At 51.7% G+C, this 7,318-nt stretch overlaps 1 non-coding gene across 1 annotated transcript; it reads right to left on the minus strand.

The window, feature by feature from the left end:
• Window positions 1-1,736: 1,736 nt before the first annotated feature.
• On the minus strand, window positions 1,737-1,852 carry LOC120226659. The gene has a single exon (XR_005527075.1). It is a non-coding gene; the product is annotated as a U5 spliceosomal RNA (small nuclear RNA).
• Window positions 1,853-7,318: the final 5,466 nt, after the last annotated feature.

Genomic DNA, 7,318 nt, shown 5'->3' on the forward strand with positions numbered 1-7,318 from the left:
TCTGATTCACCTGGACAGGTATGGTTCTCAAATGTTTCTTTTCTTGTTGCAGCAATTTGTGAGTTTCTGAGATGAAATGGACAGGGAGAAGCTTCTAGGCGTTTCCTGAGTTCAGGGGGTCAATCCTGAGTTTGGGGTTCAAGGGTGACAAATGGTGGGACCAGCAGAGCAGGGCTGGACTGAGGGCAATTGCCTCAGGCACACTGAACCTGGGTCAGGGTCATCTACACAAAGGGACATCAAAAGGACCTGGGAGGGGACTATCCCACAGTCACCAGCAAGGGAGATCTGGCAACAGGGAGGAGCCTGGGAGATGGAGAAATGCAAGGGATTTTGGGAGGATGGGATGGATTCCCTCCCTCCCTTGCGGGTGCAAACACTGCTAGTTTTCTTTCCTAGTATTTATTCACTTTCTCCCTTCATGGGTCTCCCATTAGCAGGGCTCATGGCTGTTTAGGGGAAAAACTACATTTCCCAGCCTACCTTGCACCTAGGCGGGATCACAAAGCTAGGTGGTTATTTACTTCCTCTTGAGTTTTAGCAAGTCCATTATAACCATCATTAAAGGTCTTTCTCATTTTGATTTTTCACAAATGATCCAGCTCTGGTTTTAAATACCTCATCAGGAAAAACAAAACAAAACAAAACTAAACTAAAAACAAACCCGACGGCAATACTTTCATTTTTTTAAGTTTTTAACATTTATTAATTTTGAGAGACAGACAGAGACAAAGCATGAGCAGGGAAGGGGCAGAGAGAGAGGGAGACACAATCTGAAGCAGGCTCCAGGCTCTGAGCTGTCCGCACAGAGCCCGATCCAGGGCTTGAACTCGTGGACCATGAGATCATGACCTGAAGTCGGACACCTGCATGACTCATTGGCCTAAGCCACTGATTCATGGGTTGGGCTCAGGTCATGATCTCATGGTTCATGAGTTCGAGCCCTGAGTAGGGCTCTGCACTGACTGACAGCGGGGAGTCTGCTCCTCGCCCGCACATGCACTCTCTTTTTAAATAAGCTTTAAAAAGAAAAAAGAAAACACAGCCAATTATACTTCAATTGTTTACAGTTCTTTATAAAAGCTTACAGCAAGAAATTAAAAAAAAAAAAAAAAAGCTTACAGTAAGTGCAACACTTAGGGCCAAGTGTCTGGGCCCTGCCTTGAGAGGAATGTGTGAATATACGGATATGCCCGAGAGTCATCTTTTCAAAAAATAAGTTTTATCTCAAGCCTGGGCTAGATCAGGTTAACCAGATGTTCTATGTTCAGCGATCATCTGTTCCAACCTCCGTCAGCGCCCGGGAACAGAGGACCAGGCTGGGCTTGGTGGCTCCAGCCTGTGAGTCCAACAGACTGGAAAACCTTGTTTTCTACAGGGGAGCTCTGTTGTACCAGTTCGGGCGGCAGGAGTCCGCCCTAGAGATCGATCGGGTAGAGATCGATCCGGTGGAACCTGAATCTCAGATCACCCCCGGCAAGTGATCTCCCAAAGGTAATCTATGTCCAGAGCACTGGCAGGTGGCGCCAGGAAAGCGGGAAATGCAGAGCAGGTGTATAGAAAGAAGACATAAAACACAACAGCAGTCGTACAGCAAAGACCACAGGAACAAGCGAATATTAGAATGTCAACTGATAAGAAAAAGCTGTATTCTCAGCAAACACAAAAGATACGAGAATAAACCTCAGTACGAAAAATTCCTAGCACAAAACAGTCTATTTTTGAACAGCATTAATAGCCTTGCTAGCGCAAGGCCTCAAAAAATTGGTTCAAAACTCAGAATTGTTCCTCTCCACGGAAATCTTTAGTAAAAGGCGAAAGATTTATGCGATCTGAAGAGAAACCAGAGTATGTCCTGGGACGGGCGGCACACATTCCTCGGGTAACTGTTACCCCGAATTCAGTGATGGTGACTCTCTGCTCGAAAGAGTTAGTGACTTTTGTCTTTCCCCCAGACGATTCTGTGGGAGAAGGCTTATTCTTGGGGGAAAATAATTCAACGGCAAAAGGAAAACCTAGTCATTTCTAAGTCGGAAATTGCCCGGTGTGCAATGCATTTGGGGTATGCAAATACAGCTCCGTCGCCACGCCCCGGTTCCCGGAAATACCTTAAACAGTGCATTCGTTTTCCTGCTGGGACTGAGACTACCACCAGGGGGCAGAGCGGAGGCCAGAGTGTCAGGATTTGTGCTCTGGGTCAACCAGAAAAAAAATCTGACTTATGAATTTTGACTCCCTGTAAAAATTTCTTCTGTACTTAAATAAAATAATAAAAATAAAATAAAACTTGAAAAATTTTATCTTCATTCAACAATTTTCTTTTTTTTAATTTTTAAAAAATGTTTATTTACATTTGAGAGAGAGAGAAATAGAGCACAAGAGGCGGAGGGGCAGAGAGAAAGGCAGACAGAATCTGAAGCAGGCTTCAGGCTGATAGCGCAAAGCCCGACCAGGGCTCGAACTCATGAACCATGAGCCCAAGTCGGACGCTTAACCAGCTGAGTCACCCAGGCGCCCCTCAACAATTTTCTGAGCACTGTGTTAAATCCTGTGCTGGGCTGTAAAGATAGAGAGGTATCCCCAACATTTCATCCTCAATGAGCATTATGAGATGGGCAGGCCAAGTGTGTGAGCACTGATACCAGAATGTTTGCTGATATCCATGTACAGCATTGGACCCAAAAAAGCAGGGCGGTGAGCAGTGCAGAGAGGGTGAGCGACCAGATGGCCTTCAGTGCCAAGATAGCAGCTGGCATTTACCTTGGGGGCAATGGCGAGGCATCCGAGAGTTTCACGAGAGACCAACGCGATCCGATGAGCGATTTAAGGCAGTAGTTCCTGCCACGTGATCCCCAGACCAGCAGGTCAGTATTGCCTGGGTACCTGCCAGAGACGCAGATTCCTGGGTCCCTTGTCGGACCTACTGGATCTCAAACTCTAGGGGTGGGGCCCTGCAAGCTGGGATGGCGAAAGTCCCCCAGGTGACTCTGGCGCAGGTGAGGCAGAGAATTATGGTAGGACAACCATTCTGGCTAATGTAGAAACAGAGTTTTGGGGAGGTGAGTTTAGGAAGCTGAGCATTAAAGCCAGAGGGAGCTTCTTGGTGGTCGGCAGGGGAGCGTGGGGGGAGGAAGGCCTGGGAAAGGGGAAAGTGAGGAGGGAGAAGAAATCTAGGTGGGTCCTTTGGGGGAGGGTGGCATAAAGGAGGGGTGGGTGCTGCAGGAAGGTGTGAAGGGGATTAGGAGGTCCCCAGGGAGGCCATGAAAACGAGGAGGTGGGGCTGCACGGAAGCATCTACCAGAGCAAGGTGGGGACTGCAAAGGCCAGTGGGTATCATGGCAGGGAGGTCGGTGGCCTTGGACAGAGGCATTTCTAAGGAGTGGGAGGTGCAGGAAGCTCCCAGCTGCAGGGTGAGGGAGGGAGGGAGAGAGAGGGCCAGGTGGAGGGTGTGGCTCCGTAGGGACAGTGGGGAGGGGTGTCGGGCAGAAGCAGCTGTGTCTCTTTCTTGGATATCCCGAGTGCTTTTCCATGTTCTCCCTGGGCCACGCCCAAGGTCCCCTTCCTGACTCTCACTCCCTGACACTGACCTTCCCAGGGATTTCACGGAGCCAGCAGAAGCCCCTGCCTTCCCAACTCCAGATCTACCAGCCCGCCCGTCCCTGCCCCTTCTTCTGCCCATTTCCCACCAAGGCTGACCCTCCCTTTGGGCGTCCCGCCTCACCCCACCTGTCCCCCCTGCCTGTCAGCAGATGCCCACAGGCATCTCACATTCCCACCAACAGCGTACAAGGTTCCAATTTCCCAGCATGAAAGAGGGAGGGGAGGTAGGAGCCAGAAAAACCCCCCAGCCCCCATCTCCCTTTCCTCTTGTGGAATATAATAATCAGCCACAGCAAACGGAAGAACACCTTTACTCTCAGAAAAGAAAAAAGAAATCTATCAGAAATCACCTTATTAATACCAACCTCACGCCCTCCAATCCCTGTACCCAGATTTCAGGTCTAGTGTGAACAGCAGGGGCGTGTGGGAGGCCGAGTAGCGACACCCACCATCTCCAGGTTCTAATCCCTGGAAACTGTGTTACCTGTTGTTGCAAATAAAGCTCCCAGTTATTTTATCAGCAACGATGGGTTTCTTAGGGAATAGCAGAGAATCGCAGTCTGGGGTGAGCACCACTCGGGTGGGGCGGGTCGTGAAGGCCTGCGGTGCAGGTGGGGTCAGGCGGCCTTCCTGACAGCACAAGGGACACCCGTCCCCTCCTGAGGTGCCCCGAGCGCTGCAGCCCTTTGCCGGGACCTAAGGCAGCCCCGCGCCAGGCTGCCGCGGCACAGCCCCCCCCAACCCGCACCCCTGCACCTGCCTGCCGCCCCGGGTCCGTCCCCTCCCGCTTGCCTGCCGCAGCCCTGAGATTTCAGCAGCAGAATAAATCACTGTGTCCTGTGCTGTGTGCCCTCGGGCAGCTTATTTCTCTTCTCGGAGTCTCAGTCTTCTCTCATCCGGGACAAAAACGCCTGTTTCACAGGTGTGACGTCAGGATTGCAGGAGAAAAGCCGTCCAACGCGCCCAGCAGAGTCCCCGCACACGCACTTGGCCCCCAGCGAACGGCGGGTGTGACTGTAGCTCCTGGGGAGGCTTTCTCTGGCCCCGTCCGCCCACTGTCACCCCAGGACCTGTGCTCAGTCCTCCCCTCCCCTGCCCCCCAGCTTGGAGGCCCTACCTCCCCCGCCCCCGGAGAGACAGGCCTGAAAGACAAGCAGGCAGCCCCCACTGGCCTCACCTGCTCTGCCTGTTCCCATCCACGCTGCCACCAGCAAAATCGCTCCAGAGCCCACTTTGCCCTCCAGGGCTCTGCATACACACCCAGCAACCCCAGCCTGCTCCCTTCTGCTCTCCTTTCCCAGGATGGCCAGCCCTTGCCTCTCTCCTCTTCCCCTGAGGCCCGGCTCACATGCCTCCTCCTCCAGGAAGCCATCCTTGGCACTCCAGCCAAGGGGTTCTTTTTCACGACCCAGGGAGGATCTGCTTCCTGTCCTTCTTGGGATTTTCCTGCTGCGTTCCGTCTCCCCAGAGTGGGAAACACAGGCGATGTCTTTTTCGTCTTGGATCTTGGGGACTGAGGGTATGCCCCCCACGGAGTAGGACCCCGGGAGCAGTGGCTGCAGCTGACCCCTTGCTGACAGAACCCATTCGCACCCCAGACCTTGCTCTGAACCCCGAGATGGGGAACCCCGGGCAGATGTCCAAGGTCTCTATCTTCTGGGTGGGGCTTATCACAGAGCCCGCCACCCCTGCTTTTGCGGCTTCCTCCTTGGAAAAGCTCTGAGAGGCTTTGCCCCGACCTCCTTGTCCCTTCCCTCAGGAAGCAGACAGACACCTTCTCCGAGCAGCTGATGGACTAGGCAGTAGATGAGTTGGTCAGCATGGCGTTTCTCCCTCAGGCCAGGCAAAGGGGAGATGAAAACATATGGGCTCCTCGGAAACAAGCACTGTAGTGTCCAGTTGAATGACAGCCCAGATTCAACCACCTCGGGGGCACCCCGTCCCTGGGGGGCAAGTAGGAGGGCGGGGCTGGCCCGTGGCTGGGGGAGGGGGGACAGTGGGCGAAAAGCAACTGCCCCAAAGAAAGGGGCAGAGAAGGGGGAAGGGAGGAAGCTCCTTTGACATTAGATGGCAGGGTGGGGGGCATCTCATTACAAAGCATACTCTAACCCTGGGCCATGGGGAGGAGGGGGTGGGCACCGTGATGATACCAAATAGTAACAGAAACTCAGTTCCATCCGGCTAATGCAGAAAAGGGGATGTATTGGCTCAGGCTACCGAAAAGCGTTGAGCAGGTTCAGGCATGGCTGGATCCAGGTGTTCGTGCCGTTGTTAGGATGTTGTATCTTGGATAAGCTTCCATTGTGAGAGCTTCTGGAATACGTGGCTTATGCCGTAAGGGGAGAGAATGCCTTCCCGAGAGCCTTTGATCCTATGGAAAGAGGAAAGAGGGTACATCTTCCCCCCCTCTTTCCCCACGGTCCCAGCAAAAGTTCTATGTCTGTGGCCTAACCTGGATCACGCGTCCTCTCTGGGAGGAAGGTGTTGGCGTGGTTAGCACCCACCCTAGCCATCAAGACAGAGCCGGCACGGAAGGGCGGGTATCCTGGAAGGGAAAGGAGAGCACAGTTGTCAAGATCGATGGTGGGCAAGAAAAACGTGCTGGTCATGACCGGTGAGACACGGGAAGTCTCCCGATGTATAAAATGGATGGCTGGATGGTCTGTGCGTTGCCGTCCACTTCAGGCCAATTCTGTGATGACTTATTCGCATGTGCCCCGGGGAATCCCGACCTCAGGTCGAATACGCTCATGTGACTTCCATCTCTTGTTCCCTTGTGCCAAGCGAGCGCGACCAACAGCCCACGCGGGCCTCGACGGCTGTGCACCTCCAGCCTTCAGGTGCATGAAGACCACGGAGGTGCTGGCTACTGCGCACATCCTGACTCGGGAATTCCGGGTGGGGCCGAGATGCTGCGTTTCTATTGAGCTCCCAGGTGACACTGCCGGCCCGCAGACCACATTCTGAGCAGGGGCGTAGCCGCGGGACCATCCGCAGGCCGTGTCCCTTCCTTCTGCCCGGCTCTGCCACGTGTGATTCTGTTCCTCCGTCTAGACACCCACCCTGTCTGCCCCTGCCTCCCGGAGAGACCTTCAGCATGTCGGGCGAGAGGATATGCTTTTAAAAACTTCTGTTTAAAAGGCAACTGTTTAAAACAAAACCAATACTTTGTACTTGGGAGTTTATAATATACAAGTGAAATATGCAATATTAATAGCACAAAGAAGGAGGCTAAATGGAATTATGCTGTTTTAAAGTATTTACCACCTGTTACCCGAGGTGGTAAACTATTGATTCTAGGTACACTCTGGGAAGTTAATAATGTGTATTATAATCCTTAGGGCAATGTAAAAAGGGATAGCTAAGAAACTAATAAGGAATAAAGTGGAATATCAAATTATTCGATTAGTCCCAAAGAATTCAGGAAAAGAGTAACAAAGAAGAGAGGATAAATAGAAAACACGTAACAAGATAGTAGACTTAAACCGAATAGTATAAATAATTATATTGAAACTAAATGAATAAAATCTTCCGATTAAAGGCCAAAGGGTATCCAATAGCAAGACTCAACTATATGATGCTGTAAGAGAAATATACTCGAAATATAAAGACACAAAGAGGTTGAAGCTACAAGAATGGAAAATTATGCACTAGTAGACACTACAAGTCTCATGTGGTTGTATTAATATCAAGCGATGTAGATGTTAAGACCAGGAAT

This window comes from Hyaena hyaena, unplaced genomic scaffold (genome assembly GCF_003009895.1).
Source record: "Hyaena hyaena isolate Hyena2069 unplaced genomic scaffold, ASM300989v1 scaffold_1785, whole genome shotgun sequence".
Lineage (NCBI taxonomy): Eukaryota > Metazoa > Chordata > Mammalia > Carnivora > Hyaenidae > Hyaena > Hyaena hyaena.